This window comes from Capra hircus, chromosome 27 (genome assembly GCF_001704415.2).
Source record: "Capra hircus breed San Clemente chromosome 27, ASM170441v1, whole genome shotgun sequence".
In the NCBI taxonomy this organism is placed as follows: domain Eukaryota; kingdom Metazoa; phylum Chordata; class Mammalia; order Artiodactyla; family Bovidae; genus Capra; species Capra hircus.
Genome location: NC_030834.1, coordinates 699,790 through 718,241, shown reverse-complemented (window position 1 = coordinate 718,241; position 18,452 = coordinate 699,790).

Here is an 18,452-nt window from a genome sequence, read left to right as displayed (position 1 = left end):
CTGAGCTACTGAACTGACTGAGCATATGTCAGTAAAGTGTGATAACCTGGAAGTCCTCAAAGAAAATCATGAGAATAGCAATAGCTGAATCTGCTGCGTGCTGACCGCCCATCTGGCCCCCCTGATGGCTCAGCAGCACCGAGTGCACTTGTCAGTGCAGGAGGCCTGGCTCCAGTTCCTGGTCATAAGGACTCCCTGGAGAAGGGAGTGCAAGCCCGCTTCAGCATTCTTGCCTGGGGAATCCCACGGGCAGAGGACCCTTGTGCACTACAGTCCATGGAGTTGTGAAAGAATTTGACATGGCTCAGCGACTAAACAACAACAACTAGCTCCCTGGCACTTTGGAAGAATTGTGATGGCTTTAGTCCACCGTGTCCGGCTGATGAGCCGTATGTGGCCTTGTCATCCCCATGTCATACCTGACGGTGCTGAGGCACTGAAAGATTCACAAGGTGTTTGTCTCATATTATCCAGCTAAGATGTAGCCAGATCAGGATTTTAACTCTGAGCTCAGTGCCACAGGTTATCTTTTAGACTCATGGAGGTAATATGTAAGTAAAACAAAAATAATAAAGACAATACTATCTAAGCATTAACAAGTTTTTGAAGGAATCCCAGAAAGTACAATTAATTGCTTGAGGAGAAAAGGGTTGAGGTTGGCTTTGTAGGGGAAAGGAGATGATTGAGCTAGGGTTTGAAAGGTCGGGGTAATATGAACAGAGGAAGGAAGGCAGTGCCATTCCAGGCAGAGAGAATGGGCTGAACAAGATCAGGAATGACTGTGTGGAGGTAAGCTAAAGCAGCAGTGTCCTCTCATTCTCCAGAAAATTCTACAGTGGATCGTAGATCTCTGGACAGGGCCTTCCAATATCAGCCAGGAAAAAAAATGGATGCAGATAAAGCATCGTGCATGTTCTCTTTTCCTCTGGCTCCTCACGCATTGTGGGGAAGGACGCAAAGAAACATCAGATCTCAGGGTACAAGGACGGATGGGGTGACGTTACACCTGGGATCCTGAAACCGCAGTAATTTGACCATCTCAAATCTAAATAACTTCCTATAGAGTAAAATGATATCAGATAACGAATTCTGTTTTATCTTTTTCTTCAGAACCCTTTGCCAGTGAGACGAGATACCACACACTACAAGCCGTAGCGCCGCTCCACCCAGCGCCCCCTGCTGACCCTGTCAAAGCTGAGAGGCTCGACTTTTCCCTCGTCATGTCTTCCCATCTCCAGGGCCTGACAGCTTTGTCAGGCGCTCCTGCAACATCTTGTAACTTTCCAGGCTATTCATGTGCAGAGCCACGCAGAGAAGGCCCTGCTGTTCATTTCTGGGAAACGGCCTATCCGGCTCCATTTCTCTAAGTGGTCTATTTCAGTAAATTGCTGTCTGGGATGTGAGATGATGCCTCTGACAGCCATCCTGCACCGCAGGACCGGTTCTGGGCTGCGGCCCCGCCCAGCCGAAATCCAGCTAGCGCAGGGCGGTCTGGGAAACCGGCCCCTTGTTTTCTCTCTCCGCGGGGCTGCAGAGCGCTGGAGCTACTTTGTGGGTCTTTCACTCACGAAATCATCTCCCTTCCTTGCTCTGAAATTGCTCATTGAACCAAATTCCTTGCTGTGGGATATTTGAGATCTCCTCACTTATCTTTTCATTAAGGTCTGCTTTAGTATTTTGCCACTTCAGCCTGGAAAGCACAATTCACTTGATTGTTATCTTTTGCTAATACAGTAAGATCAATATGCTTATAAACAGGGTGGTTCCTAACCCACAGCGACTAGAATTCTCAAAGGAGAATGATCAGAGCACAAACAGTCCTCATAAAACCTTCTTGGAAATGTGATGTCACAGACTCTGAGACCCTTTGGTCACATATTTCTTGCATGAGGAACAAGTGGAATTTCACCCCACAGCAGACTTCTCTTTAGGATCCTGGCTGTCTCTTACTGGAACCCTTTACAGCATTTTGTGGCTTCATCTGAGCCTTTCAGTTGTTTTCTTCTCTCTGTACTTTCAAACTGGCCAATTTACTAGAGGCTGAGAAGCTATGGCTTACAGTACCCTGCATTTTTTGCAGCGTTACAAAATGCTTTGGTGTTCATCTCTCTTTCTTCTCAATATGAAACTGATGAAAAAACAGGCTAATGATCACACAGCTAACATTATGACAGACAAAAAGCTTTGTGCTCCAACTTTTGACCTCTAGTCTAAATCTTAATAATAAGGGATATAAAGATTCAAGAGGCAAATGTTGAAATGAGAAATAGAAAAAATCTTTTTCCTTTCTCCACCAATTCCTATTTCCCTCCACTTTCCAGTGAATAAATCTGATGATAAAGATTCTCAAATAACACGTTTCACATGGTCTTTGGCAGAATTTCTCATTATGTTGTGGAAATTTAAAATCTAGACTTGTGGAATTTCCTGGAATAGTTCACCTGTCTCCAGATGTAGCCAAAAACAAAGCAAAGTTTATCTTTGGAAGAAAATATAAAACCACAGTCAAACTGAGGCAAGCATTTGCTTGAAAGCCTGGAGAAAACTGGGCTTCCCTGGTGACTCCGTAAAGAATTTGCCTGCAAAGCAAGGTGCCGGGAGCCAGTGTGAGGAATCCCACCCGTGACAAGGTCATGAGGAAGGAAGCTGACATACGCAAGGCGTGCTCAGACTTCAGGGACCCCTCTGGAAATTCCTAAGCATGTACCCCAACAAAAATCTGCCGGCTTTTGTGCTCTGCTTTTCCACTCTTCTGACATTTTCTGGAAAAAGTCAATTCAGGGCTTTAGTCTTCTGCATTTGAAAGAGTGTTTCAATCCAAAAACCCTCTGATGGCTTTCTAGCCTGCCTGCAGGACTCGTACAGCTGCGCATGTGATTGTTTGAGGCCTCCTGACCGCAGGAGGCACAGGAAGCTTAAAACATCCTAGGAATGTAGGAGCTTCCCAGGAGTCAAAATCTTTAGAATAGGACTGATTAAAAGTTTCATTTTTTGGGTCAATGCTTGCTGCCAAATTTTCATATCCTTTATTTTTAGATATAGTTGGTATATAGAAATACAAGTAGTAGACCTGGTATTAGCAACATTAGATCTTCGAGTTAAGTACCTTCTTTGTTATATCCCACTGCACCTTTGTTCTATAGAGATGTAACTTTAATGCTTTAAGGAGATGCAGATTAAAGAAAAACACTTCAGGGGAAACAAAATTAACATTCATTAAGGAAGAGAGCCAAAAAGTGTTAACAAGCCTCTTGGCCAGAAGATAATGTAAATCACCTGAGACCTTTTGTATACAAAATGATGTATAGAAAGAGTCTGGGCTGTGAACGCTACATAATTCTGTGTTACCCATTGATCTCCATGTTTTATCAAAAGTATAAAAGGCCTTCTGAACAATAAAGGAGGGGGCCAGGGGCCGGGGGCCAGTTTCTCGGACCAGTTTCTCGAACTAGTCTCTCGGCCTGGTTTCTTGGGACTCTGGCTCCCCCCATGTCTTTCTCTCTCTTTCTTCTTCTCTCCCTTTCCTTCTCTCTGCTCTTTACTTTAACTTCAGGCTGAATCTCCACCTGGGGCGCGGAGGCTCGCCAGGTCTACTTACTTGCCCTGGCTGTTAAGACCCACACGAAAGGGAGCTTAAGGCGAGGCACCCTTAGATATTCAAGCGGGCGCCGGTGGCCCAATGTAGATGGTGCAAATTCCTTGTCTGGAATTTTATTGGCCTTCCGCGTAAACCAAGCTATTCAGCCCTCTTCCTCCACTTAATCTTCTTACTACACTATAGTTTCTTAATCTAATCTTACATTAATGAACAAACAAGTCTTTCCACGCCAACGCCGTCCACCCTTCGAATTCCCTGGATCCACCGGGGCTGGACCCCGGCAGCAAGGGACCTGGGTTCGATCCCTGAGTTGGGAAGATCCCCTGGAGGAAGGAATCGTGACCCACCCCAGTATTTTTGCCTGGAGAATCCCAAAGACAGAGGAGCCTGGTGGGCCACAGTTCATGGGGTCGCAGAGTTGGACACGACTGAGTGACTGACACTAACTATGGGGAAAATTGGTATTTAATATAAAACTAACAAACGTAGTCTAAAATAATTTAAAATTTAATCAAATAGAGCCACGTGCTTTATGTAGAACATTTTATAAAGATAGACTTTCCATCAGATGTCAACTGTGAATAAATGAAAATAGTAGTAATTTATGGAATACCTCCCACATATGAAAATCTTTCTGTATGTAATCCCATTCTATCATAGTCATATAAGACAGACATGCTTTTATCACTTATACTTTACAGTTGAGGAAACTGAGAAATATAAAGAAGTGGTTTAACTAAAGTCACATACTTAATGGAAGACCAGATATGACATACAAGCTTGATTTTAACACTACAATATGGCCTCAACTTGCTCTATAGAAAAACTTAATAGAGTTACTTAATATCATATTAAGTATGAGAGCATATTTACAAAATGTAATGATTTTAATTTAGTGTAACCAATAATAAATTGTTTTTGATAGTTTAAAAAATGGAAATAAAGGTCAGTAAAATTTAGCAATAACCTTGATATCCTACAAAGGACTTCCTTAATGTACGTCTCTGGTCATATCCTCAGCCTGAGACACCAAGATTTGCAAGCTAGCCCACGACTCATTTTGAGTTAATTGCTATGTAAAGGATAAGGTACAGGTGGAGAGTCATTTTGGCCAATGAAGGTCCACTTCCTTTGGCACTATTTATTGACTTGGCTCCTCTGCCAGTAGTTAAGCGCCGCGTGTATGTGGGTCTATGTCCCCAGTGTGCCTTGTTACATTGATCTACGTGTCTCCCCTTCTCCCAGGAAACACTGTGGGGATCACTGCAGTTATGTTATAAGCTTTAATATTTGGAAAACGATCATTTCTTTTACTTTTCTATTTCTCTCCTTTCTCCAAATTATTTTTGGCTAATCTAGGGGATTTAGCTTTCCATATACATTTTAGAATAAACTTATCTATGCTTTCAAAGAACATTTCTGTGATTTAGACTGAAATTACATCAAGCCTATAGATGCATTTAGGAAGAATTCACCTACTGTTGCAATATGGAGTTTTCTAAATCCAAAATATGGTGTGTGTTGCTCAAAGATTTAAGGTCCGTTTTTATTCCCTTTATCAGCATTTTATAATTCTCAGCATAGATATCCTGACATGCACTGTTAGATTTATAACTAAGTATTTTATTTTCTTTGGAGAAACCATAAGTGGCATTACTGCATTTTAATATTCGGTTTCCATTTGTTCAGCGCTAGTATATATAAATGCAATCAGTTTTTATGTGTTACTCTCTTATCCTGTGTTTTTATGACAGCTGCTTTGAGTCTTGTCAGATCATCCTAACATCTGATTCAATTCAGTATTGATTGTTTTCTTCATACAGATTAGGGATTTCCTGGTCTTGGGTGTGACATGATTTTCTGTTTTATCCTGGACATTTTCATTTTATATTAAGAGACTCTTATTCTTTCTCAAATCTTCTGTTTTAGCTGACAAATGCCCTTAGAGTGTAGATTTAATGGGTAGATTTCTGGCTTGCTTTGTGAGATGTAGTTTCAGTGACAGTTTAGTTTTCAGAGCCTTTGCAATACTACTTTTTTCTTTGTCACTTTTCTGCGCTGCTGGGGTTCCTGCTCAGTCCTGTCTGGTGTCGTCTATCGAGGCAGGCAGTACCCATCTTGGTAGCTTCTGTTGCTGGGCTACGTCTGTGGAGGCAGGAGGGCAGAATCCGCTGGGCTGAGTCTTCTCATCCATTGGGTGGAAGGCAGGGGAGGGCAGGCCTCTGGGACGCTGGCCCTGCAGGAAGGCCAGCCTGACTGCTGGTGCCCTTGTGAAGTGAGGACTGAGATCGCCTGAAGTGTTGCTAAGTCCAGCAGATCAAACCGCTGCCAGGACCGGGTGAGACTGGACTGCTACTGCCACATTTCGTAAACACAAAAAAGGCCTGAGGACAGCGAGACCACTGGTCCTAAAAGTGTGGTCTGTGAACAGTGGCGTCAGCATCAACCAGAAACTGGTGGGAAATGTAGAACATTGTTGTACAGCACAAACCAACACGACCTTGTAAAGCAAACATCCTCCAACTAAACATAAATTTAAAAAAGATGGAATGCATGTAAGAATTAAAGATTTTAAAATTTAAAAAAAAAATAAAAAATTAAAATTAAAAAAAAAAAAAGATGGAATGCAAACTAGTACAGCCACTATGGAGAACAGTGTGGAGATTCCTTAAAAAATTGCAAATAGAACTGCCATATGACCCAGCAATCCCACTGCTGGGCATACACACTGAGGAAACCAGAATTGAAAGAGACGCATGTAGCCCAACGTTCACCGCAGCACTGTTTATAATAGCCAGGACATGGAAGCAACCTAGATGTCCATCAGCAGATGAATGGATAAGAAAGCTGTGGTACATACACACCATGGAGTATTACTCAGCCATTAAAATGAATACATTTGAATCAGTTCTAACGAGGTGGATGAAACTGGAGCCTCTTATACAGAGTGAAGTAAGCCAGAAAGAATAACACCAATACAGTATACTAACACATATATATGGAATTTAGAAAGATGGTAATGATAACCCTGTATGCGAGACAGCAAAAGAGACACAGATGTAAAGAACGGATTTTGGAGAGGGTGGGATGATTTGGGAGAATGGCACTGAAACATGCATACTATCATGTAAGAATCGAATCGCCACTCTATGTCTGATACAGGATACAGGATGCTTGGGGCTGGTGCACAGGGATGATCCAGAGAGATAGTATGGGGTGGGAAGTGGGAGGGGGGGTTCAGGATTAGAAACTCATGTACACCCGTGGTGGATTCATGTCAATGTATGGCAAAACCAATACAGTATTGTAAAGTAAAATAAAGTAAAAAAAAAAAAAAAAAGAATAATGACAGGTAGACAAAATCCTACTGTACCGTACAGGAAATTGTATTCAACATCATGTAATAACTATAATGGAGAAAACATAAAAAGCATATATACAATGTATAATGGATCACTTTGCTATACAGCAGAACTTAAGGCAATATTTTGAATCAATAATACTTCAGTAATTACAAAAAAGAAAAAAAAAAGAAAAAATAATCTGACTCAGACCTGCTCCATCAGAAATTCTAGGGTGGGGCCCAGAAGAATGTGTTTTAAGCCCTCCAGGTGCTTCTGATGAGCAGCTTTTAGGGCACCATTCTGTTCCTCACGGGTGTGTCCCCGGAATGGTCTTAAAAACAATAATCTGCCAAGCACCAGGATTCCGACAGCAAAGCAGTTCCTGCATCTGTATTCCATGCATGTTCTTCTCCACCCAAACTAGAAGGAGCTCAGCAGCAACCTGACACAACCATGAGATACGCTACCAAGACACTCGTTCCCCATCCAGAAAGCCACGTCAGCTTCTGCGCATGACTGTTCCTTCTTCACCTAGACCCTTCATCCTAAGCAACATTTTACAGCATGCTGTCTTCCATGATATTTGAGAGGAAATGCAGTCCAGAGCCAAAGGGCCTGGGTTTAAATCCAGCTTCCATTACGCATCACTTGCAACACTGTGCAATGAACCGCATAGTTATATAAGGCTGTAAACAAAAAAATGAGGAGATACGTGTCGAAACCGCAGAACAGCACTCCATTAACGATGGCTATTAGCTCACCAACTAACATCAGTTCAGTTCAGTCGCTCAGTCGTGTCCGACTCTGTGACCCTATGGACTGCAGTACACCAGGCCTCCCTATCCATCACCAACTCCCTGAGTTTACCCAAACTCATGTCCATCGAGTCAGTGATGCCATCCAACCATCTCATCCTCTGCGTCACCTTCTCCTCCCACCCTTTATCTTTCCCAGCTTCACAGTCTTTTCCAATGAGTCAGCTCTTCACATCAGATGGCAAAGTATTAGCATTTCATCTTCAGCATCAGTCCTTCCAATGAATATTCAGAACTGATTTCCTTTAGGATGGACTGGTTGGATATCCTTGCAGTCCCAGGGACTCTCAAGAGTCTTCTCCAACACCATAGTTCAGCAGCAACTAATATCATCATCCATTATATTCCAGCCATGTGATATTTGCTGTACATTGCTTTCATTCATGGAATAATGGAGACAGGTATGTGTGATCTTACTGACTGCTCCATCACACATTCCATCCTTTCCCACAGGTGACATAAGGATGTGAGTTCGGATGGTAAAAATGAACTCTGGTCAGGAGACACAGTCAAGCTGATTTATCAGCATTTGTGATGCCCATGCTTACAACTTAACTAGTATACTGCACTAACTGAACTGGTCAATCCCTTGGAGTTTCTATATCTCTTTTCTATATATGTTACCACTGAGGACATTTTAGTGGAACTATTTACAGATCTGATAACCAAAGTCGGACATAAGTGTCTTAAGAAGAAGTACACGTCCTTAACACAAGTTTATTCCCCTGGCATCACAGTTGGCACTTTCTGACAAACATTAGGCACTCAGAAAAATGTCTGTGGGGCTGAACCTTTGAAGATGCTTTTATGGTGTTCATCTATTTAAAGCCAGCGAATCCTTTTTGGTTTCAATTCTCTGAGACTCTTTTTGGCCCCTCTGATTAAAGAATCTCAGAGTGCGATAAACCTGTCCCTGCAGGTTGCTTGAGACTCCCTCTGTGATCCGGGTTAGACTCAAGGTTCTCTGTCCTAGCTGGCCTCTGGAACCCCTTCCTGCATCCGCCCCCCAGGCTTTACCCCTTGTTCCAGGCACATGTCTCCACATGCCTATTTCCCCATATTTCTCTATTTTTTTAATGCGCAAGCCTGTCATCTGTTGAAGGTTGCTCAGATTCTACACTCTCTCTCCCTTTCCACAGCAGAGTGTACGTGCAGATCTCACTGCTTCGTGGAGCGGCTGTAACCGGTGGTGGTCATCTTGTTACAAAACTCCGCATTTTGGAGCGCACGCTGCCCCGGAGGGTCCTCCTGTGCGGCACCCCCAGTGCGCCTCCCTGAGGCGCCTCCTGCACACCTCCTCCTGGCCCTGGGCAGCACCTGCTCCGTCCGACACTGCCCATCAAGTGTCGCGTGATCCCTCATCCAGAGAGGTCCTCCACTCCACGGCCTGTAGGCCTTCTTTCAGTGCTCAGATCGCAGACTGCCCACTTCAGGATCCCTCTCCTGAACGCACGGGTGAGATGAATTGCTCTTGCCCTGCCTCCCAGGTGACTTCTTTGGGCCTCTATTTCCTCATCTGTCACCCTGCCATTTATTTGTTTACGTGGCTTTTTCTCCTGGTGGGAGACAGTCCCCATGTCTTATTCATTTCTGGATCCCTACAACTCAACACAGCTCAATGCAAATTTTTAAAAATTTAATTAAATGATCTCTTCAAGTATCGCCTTTATAAAATAATATATTTCAGAATCGTCTTGAAAGGATATTTCAGACTGCTTACTTTTATTTACCCTTTCCCTGTGTACCCTGCTTTGCATGTAAATGGTGAATTTAAAAAACTTAATAAATCAAAATTAAGATTGTTAAAATACACAAAAGGAGGAAGTTATGACTATTTACAAATGAACATATTTTCTTAGAATTATCTGCCAACAGAAAGCATCAGGACCCCTGATTCAACGACTCTGTTAGTGCTATTGGTACCACCGTACCTGGAAGGTTTGGTATTTCCTTCACGTTAGAAAATTTCATTCAAGGTGATTTCACCAGCCACATTCCAAGCATGGATTTATTCTTCTTCCGATTGGCTTCATAAGCACCAGTAAACGCTATATGGCTAACTTTTATTTCTCTTCCAATAAAGTTTCCAATATTGCTTTGCTTATTACAAAAGTAATAAGGATTTATTTCAGAAAAACAAAAGATAAAATCAAAAGAATATAAAAAAGGCAAACAAGCCTATCCCCGCTGATTGAGACACCTGCCGCCAGCACCTTGGCATGTTCACCAAGGTGGCCGGCCAGTGTGTTCTGCCGCGGGAAGCGCTGGGGTGACTCAGCACTGGCTCTGCGCTCTGCACTCTCCTCAGCTCCCATTCTCAAGCCAGGAGCAATCCTTTACCATCTTCTTGATTTTTGTAAAGTTTAGAGAAATTAGTCCTGTCCTCTTGCACACTGTTCTACTTTCCATCAGGGGTGTGTGTGTGTGTGTGTGTGCGCGCGCACACACGTGTTCAGTCGTGTCCAGTCTTTGCTATCCCATGGACTGTAGCCTACCAGGCTTTTGTGTCCAGCAAGAATACTGGAGTGGGTTGCCATTTCCTCCTCCGGGGGGTCTTCCCAACCCAAGGATTGAACCTGCAAGTCCAATGCCTCCTGCACTGGGAGACAGACTCTTTACCAGGGAGCCACCCGGAAGCCAGCTCTCGTCTGTCAGTTCAGTGCTACATATTAAAGCTGCATCCACTTGCAGTTCTCTCTTAGACGTTTGCCCCAAGTCCTGCTCAGCCATAGCCCACCGAGCCCTCTGCAGGCCCTCCTCCAGCCCACGAGCTCATCTTCTATCCACTGATTTTTATTTTGGGCTTCTTTATTTTGGGCTTCATTTTTATTTCTGAACTTCCAAAGTCCTTCTGAGAGAGCTCACATTTTCCTCCTCTTCTTAAGCCTGCAGCGTGAAGATGATCTTTTGTCAAGTAAGCCTGACTCCTGGGTTTTACCGGCTGCCACAAAGTATCATTCTCCCAAATAAGCAGAATGACGAGCTAAATAATTCTAGAGGGATCACTTTTTCACATCCTGATGGAAGCATAATACTGTTTAAATCTCATAGCAACACATGATGAAGTACAGTTAGCCCGACTTTATAAGTGAACAAATAGAGCATAAACAGAATAAGCAAGTTATAATAGTATTCTATAATCTCTTCTAACTATCTGCATCTGTACTGATACGTAGGATTATAAAAGGTTCTTAAGAGTGTAAATGAGGCCTGGTTCTCATTTCTATCTGTAGGATCTAATAAGTGGCCATAGTACAGTAGGTGAGTGTGTGCTTAGATTCTTAGCTGTGTCCCCATGGACTGTAGCCACCAGGCTCCAGGCAAGGACACTGGAGTGGGGTGCCGTTTCCTCCTCCAGGGGGTCTTCCTGATGCAGGGATGGAACCTGGGTCTCCTGCGCCTCCTGCATTGGCAGGTGCGTTCCTGGGAAGCCCATGATACAGTAGGTGGACTGTGAGCAATTCTGAAATAAACAATGACAAGAGTGCGTGAGTCACCCTATTCTGTACCACAGTTCCCATCTCAGTGGGTGTAACACGGCTCCGGGCTCTCTCAATGCTCCTGCTGCAGGCACAGCCCCCCACGTGACTCTCAGGGCTCACGGCCCGCCCCCGTGACTCCCAGGGCGCACATCCCCCCCACCACCGTGACTCCCAGGACGTTTGCCCCCGGGTTGCCCCTCAGTGTCCTTTGCCACTTTTCCCTCTTATCTGAGCTTCGGACTCAAGGCCTGCAGCCTCGGTCACCCTCTCCCTTCAGTCAACACTGGTGACTCCATCCAGTCTCATATCTCTGTTCATCACTAACGCGCTGGTGACCCTGAGTCTGGTGGAGCTGTTCAATTGCTATCTTAACCACACATATTTTTTAACTCTTTATTTCCCACAAACACCTTAATCATGTTTGTCTCCTTAATCCAAACCCTGGTGTCTCTCCCTCACACACACTGCATGGTCCCATATCTTTGGAAAACCTACTGGTTCTAATTTTAAAACAGTTTCAGAAGCCAAAAACGTGTCACCACTTGCACGGGGGCCATTCTGGTCTGTGCCGCCGTGCATCTCTGAGCAGCTACAAGCTTCCAGCAAGCTTCTCCTGCCTGCCTCCTTGCTGCCCCACAGGCTACTCCCAGTACATCCCCCCCACTGGGCCCATCACTCCTGTGCTCAAAATAATCCAAACGGCCTAATTCTGGGAAGGCCCTGGTCGTCCAGTGGGTAAGACCTGTGCTCTCACAGTGGGCACCTGAATTCAACCCCTCATTCGAAAACAAAGATCACACAGGCCGCGTGGAGTGGCCAAATTAAAAACAATGTTTAATGTCTAATTTCACTAATAATAAGAAAAAACAGTCTCTAAAATAAATGGAGAAAATATGAACATTGATTGGACATCTGAAAACATCAAAGTCTTTATTTTTAGGTGTAAATATGGTTTTTCGGTTGTGTTTGAGACAATGAAGGTCTTTCTCTTGAAGATGTAACTAAAGAATTTACAAGTCATTGTCTGGAATCTGCTTTATTTTTTATTTTTTTTAATTTCTATTTTTACTTAATTTTACTTTATAATACTGTATTGGTTTTGCCATACATTGACATGAATCCACCATGGGTGTACATGAGTTCCCAATCCTGAACCCCCCTCCTGCCTCCAACCCCCTATCATCCCTCTGGGTCATCCCCATGCACCAGCCCCAAGCATCCTGTATCCTGCATCGAACACAGACTGGTGATTCATTTCTTACATGATAGTATACATGTTTCAGTGCCATTCTCCCAAATCATCCCACCCTCTCCCTCTCCCTCTCCCTCAGGGTCCAAAAATCTGTTCTATACACCTGTGTCTCTTTTGCTGTCGGAATCTGCTTTAAAATAACCAGGGTTTGAGGGACTGGGCAGAGAAATAGATGGAATAACACTGGCCTTATATCAATAGTTTTTTTGCTGGATGATGGGTTGAAATTGTACTAGTCTCTCCACTTTTCTATGCCTTTGAAAATTTCTATAATGAAGAGAAAAGAAAAATAATCCTCTAATCACTCTCCTTTTCACTCAGGATGAAAGCTAAACTCCCGACCTGGTGGGTCTCCAGGTTTTCTCTCTGACTTCACTCCCTGCGACTCTGCAAATGGCTCGCTGCTCTCCAGCCTCCCTGCCGTTCAAGCAAACACTCGAGACGCGTGTCCGCCTTAGGCCCAGAGCACTGGAACTTTTATGTGCTTTTGTTCCTTCTGTCTAACTCTCTTAACTTTTTGGCTTTTTGTTCAGATATCAGCATTTCAATGAGATCCACCTTGACCTCCATGTTCAATAATGAAATCTGCCCCCCACTCCCCAAACTCAATCCTTCTTAGACACCTCTCCTTTTCTGCATGCCATCCATAATTTCCTATTACTCTTTGAGATATATTCGTTATTATGTTTATTATTTGCTGAGGATCTGAGTCCATTAAGATGTAAACTCCCCAGGGACTTGTGGACAAGCAGGGGAAGGAGAGGGTGAGGTGAGTTGAGAGGCAGCATTAACAGACATCCACTGTCGTGGGTAGGGCAGATAACAGTGGGAAGCTACTGTATACCTCAGGGAGCCCAGCTTCATGCCCTGTGATGACCCAGAGGGTGGAGGGGGCGTACAGTGGAGAGAGACTCAAGAGGGAGGGGATAAATGCATCTTCAGGGCTCATTCACTTTGTTGTACAACAGAAACCAACACAAAACTGTAAAGCAATTATCCTCCAATTGAAAATAATTCTTAAAAAGTTGCTGTTGTTATATCTGATGCTGGTACACAGTGGATAATTTAATTCTTCAAGTCTATCGTATTTTAATAGAATAAATATATGTTACTATTACTCTCCATGAACAATATAAATATTTTAAGAAGATATAAATTCTCGAAAGCACTGGTCTTTGCTTTTTTTTTTTCTCACATACAGAGTATGGTAGGGATGCAGCAATTATTTGTTAAATGAATGAATCAGTAGGCAGGAACTGGCAGACCATGGATTCAAACCAGAAGAGCCTGACTCCAAAGCCAGTGTTCCCACCTGCCCTGCTCCTGTACCACGTCTACAGCTTTCAGTTCAGTTCAGTCGCTCAGTCGTGTCCGACTCTTTGCGACCCCATGAATCGCAGCACGCTAGGCCTCCCTGTCCATCATCAACTCCTGGAGTCTACCCAAATCCATGTCCATTGAGTCGATGATGCCATCCAGCCATCTCATCCTTTGTCGTCCCCTTCTCCTCCTGCCCCCAATCCCTCCCAGCATCAGGGTCTTTTCCAATGAGTCAGCTCTTCGCATGAGGTGGACAAACTACAGGTTTCAAATGATCACGTAAAATGTGTCAGGTGACTTGCCAGTAAAGTAAACCTCCACAAAATTCTTTATCATTGAGTAACCAGCTTGGAACATTGCGTTTTCAGATTTAAATACAAAACTAATTTTAAAGTTTCTTTTCTATGGTGCAGTATGTGAATTACAATGTCCCCCACAGTTAGAGGGTCCCCCAGAGCAGTCTACACAGCCAAACCAATTTTCTCTTAGTCTTGAAGAGGTTGCTGATGTTTCTGGCAATAGAATTTCAATAAACATCAAACTCTCAACCTAATATTCTTCACTTCAAGCAGGAGACTATTGACTGCTCCTCTCTGGAGCTTGACATATAATATGTGAGTAATTCTTTCCACCTTGGCATGAAAGACATTCTCCATTTAAAGGTATTTGACAATCAGGAAAGAGGAGCCTGGGGCCTCATCTTTTGTGGCAGTTCTCAAATTTCTGCCTACAGTAAGTCCCCTGAATATGAACAAGTTCTGTTCTGGAGCACAGCCATCAGTCCAATTTATTCCTACGTCCAGCAAAGCTAGCCTAGGTGCCCAACTAACCTAACCGGCTCTGTTGTACTGCACTGGAATAGGTTTAAAATAATTTTCACAGAAATAATACATAAAAACAAACAATGAAAATAAAGAAAATACTTTTAGTTTTACAGTACAGTACCTTGAAAAGTGCAGTAGTACCAGCTACATCACCAGCTTTACACTGCTCTGGACATCCTGGACTTGAAATAAAGACACTGTACTGGTGACTCTATGCAGGACACAAATCACACCACTCACAGAGGCTGGGTGTGAGCGGCAGTGTAGGCCAGACCTGTGCCCTGGCATGAGTGGACATAGGAGCACACGCTCACATCTCTGAAGTTCAAAGCTGGAAGGTCCGTATGTAGAGTTACTGCATGCTCCAAACTCAACATGTCAAAAATAAAACTCATTACCTCTCCACCATTCAAACCATCTGCTTATCCTCATTTCTTCATTTCTGCAACTGACCTCACTAGGCTTACGTTACTTGTCTCAAAGGCTCAGGACACTTTTTTTTTTAAATTATGCATTAATTTGTCTGCCTCAGGTGATAGGTGCAGCACATGGGCGCTTCGATTTTCATTGCAGGTATGTGGAATATTTAGCTGCTGTCTTGCAGGATCTGGTTCCCTGACCAGGAATCAAACCGGGCTCCTTGCATCAGTAGCACAGGCTCTTGGCCACTGAACCAACAAGGAAGTCCCTCCAGTCGCTTTTAACTTTCTTACCCTCTTTATCCGGTAGCTGTCGCCTCCACAGCAACTGAGCAGAGCCTCTCGCATGCATGTTTGTTTTGCCATTTCTTTTCTACTTCCCTCCAAGTTAACTCTTTTCTATCAACTCGGCATTGGCAGTACTCTTCACCCTGACCCCTCAACACTGTTTCTACCCTACACACTCAGCCAAATGACGGTTTCTACAGCCAGGCTTTAGCTATGTTACTCTCTTGCTCAAGACACATTGGGATAATGATTCTTATCACTAGGGGATGGCTCAGGAAAATTTTATGTCTAGGTTCAAATGTACATTTTTCCATTTATGGGACCTAGAGCCCATCAGTTGGCTTAACTGTCAGGGAACTGCTTGCAAAGACTGCTGTTATAAAGGCCCTTTCATGATCATTAAACTGGAAAGGAGCACATCCTAGAATTTAAGATTTTCTGCAATCTACCACCACTAGATATTACCAGCTAGATTAGTCAAGTGTTTTTGCATAATATTAATACATCATATCAAAGTGAGATGACTTAGAAAAATAAGCATTTCCTTTTCTCATTTACAAGTCTATAAGTCAGGTGAGGGAGCTTTTGCTTTAGGGGAGGGTTTGGTTGAATTCCTGCTTTGAACTGGCTCCAGGCCTGGTCAACAAGTCTCCCATTCTTAGAACAGAAGCTCCCCTTGGACTCTTTCTCTTTTGGTGAGAAGCAAGACAAACCGTGTAAGCATTTTAAAGCCTCCACTTCAGTCACATCTGATCACATCCTATTTGGCAAGGAAACCCATGGCTGAATCCGAAGTCCAGGATCTGGATAGAGAAGGATATTCTGACCCAGAGAAAGGAGGCTCCAGTGCACTACGGCAGCCTCGTTCACTCGCCTCCCCTTTCCTGTCTGATGACTGCTGGTGATGAGAACAATCGCAGCCGGGGCTCAGTAACTGTTGTCGCTGCTTATGCTAAAGACAGTGATGCTTGGGGGTGACTCTGGCGTGCGTCTGGCTGGCACTCTGCCGTTCACCTGTTCTCAAGCATAAGTCCCTGTCCCTAGCTGTGCCCCATGATCTTGCTTGCTTGTTCGTTTCGCTTTGTGGGTTTAGTAAACTCTCCATTTTTATTACTTTCAAGGTTTCCATTTTCTGTGATCTATGGGAAATGCCTTCTCTATAAAGTCTATTTTGATGTAACTAATGAGATCTACCCACATCGAAACTTTAGACAAGTGTTAACAAATTGATGACATTTCAACTGTGTTCTGTCTTAGCCATTCATGTTTCTCTTCTCCTTCTGAAACCGAAGCTCAACGAGGACAGCACACCCGTCCTCACCCCTGTGTCTGTGCACCCCCGGGGTCCTGAGTCATAACATGGAGTCAGCGTTCTCTGCTGAGGCTGGGTCCAGGCAGGGAGCAGCCAGGTGCCCAGCCCCTTTCCATAGCACCATCGTGGATCCATTGTGACTTTGAGAAAGTCACTTGACCTCTCAGTGCCTCATTTGTTCCAGCTGTAAAAACCAGGAGAACAGTGCTTATCATCAGGCTGTCTAATGATTCAGAGGTGCTGTTAAGGATTAATGAGACAGAATAAAGCTGAGTCCTCTAAGGAAAGGTGTGATAGAGGAACAAATGAGTTATTATTATCTATTAGTGACACCTTGCATAAAATTCTCCCCAACCCTGAAAATAAATTAGACAATTTTGGAAGAACAATTAACTCTTTCGGTCCATTAGGCAATGAATTAGTACATTAAATTCAATAATAAAGTCCTACATATTCCATTTACAAAGTGCTCTCATAAATACATTATCTAATTTCACCTTCCAAAAAATTTATGGAATGAGGAGAGCAAGCACTGTTATCTAAAATCTACACGTGATGAAATTCAGGCTCAGAAAGATGAAGTGCTGTGCAAACTTAAACAATTAGTAAATGATAAAACCAAAACTTGAACTCATTGTTTTGACTAGAAGGCCCAATCCCATCTGACTTTACCACACAAGAGTAAACAGAAGCTTTAGTATGATATGTAAACATATTTTCCATGGTCAATCATCCCAGAAAAGCAAATAAAAATAACCGTCTGTAAACATGAGCCTTTTTTTTTTAATGTTGAACTTTCAAAAGGTAGAATGCATGGCTTCCTACAATGTTGGCAATAAGTTCAAACAAGATAATAAATTTCAAAGCCCACTCATTCATTCAGCAGATACCCACAGTCTTACTGTGATGAGCTAAGGTGCTGAGTATCTTGTGGATCCTGCTCTTGGGTATGACATTCTAGTGGAAGAAAAGGAATAGCAAACATGCAGTAAGCTAGTGATTTCAGACCGGGAAAAACTACTTAAGCCAATGGAAGTCAAAGGGCTTTGGGACAGAGAATTACAGAGGTGGGTATACCCACCTTTTAGGGAAAATCCCTGAGGAGGTCAGATTTCAACTGAGAGGTGAGCAATGAGACGTTTGCCATGGGAGGATTTAGGAGGAAAGTATTACAAGTTAAGCGGAGGCAATGACTCAGGGATGAGAAAGGAAATGGCCCACTGAAGAGTCAGTGTGAGAATTAAGGCTGGGAAACCTGAAAACCGTGGTCATTCCTTAAGAAAAAAGATGCATAATTCTGCTGATCTGAACCTCCACCGACAAAGAATAACAAGTCCCAACGACTCCCTTGTATCTCCCTTGCTTCCACAATGTTCAATGTGAAAAAATATGAAAATTAGTAACTCCAGGGGGGTTCATGTTTGGGAACGCATGTAAGAATTAAAGATTTTAAAATTAAAAAAAAAAAAAGTAACTCCAATATAAATAAAATTACTAAGGATTTCAAATTTTTTACATTAAAATTTTTTTACGGTTTAAAATGTAAACTGCTCAACAGATAATATATAAAAGACTAGAACTGAACTTCATGAAAGAAGATACAAATTAAATATATGAAGAGGCAATCAAAATCCTTAGTCGTAAAGAAAAAATAGAAATTGAAACCACAATTGAAATATTATAAACGCACTATAATACCTAAAATTCAAAAGATCAATCATATCTAATACAGGTGAGCAAATGAAATTCTCATTCTAGGTGACTGCTCTTTTGGTGATCAATTTGGAAGTGCCATAGA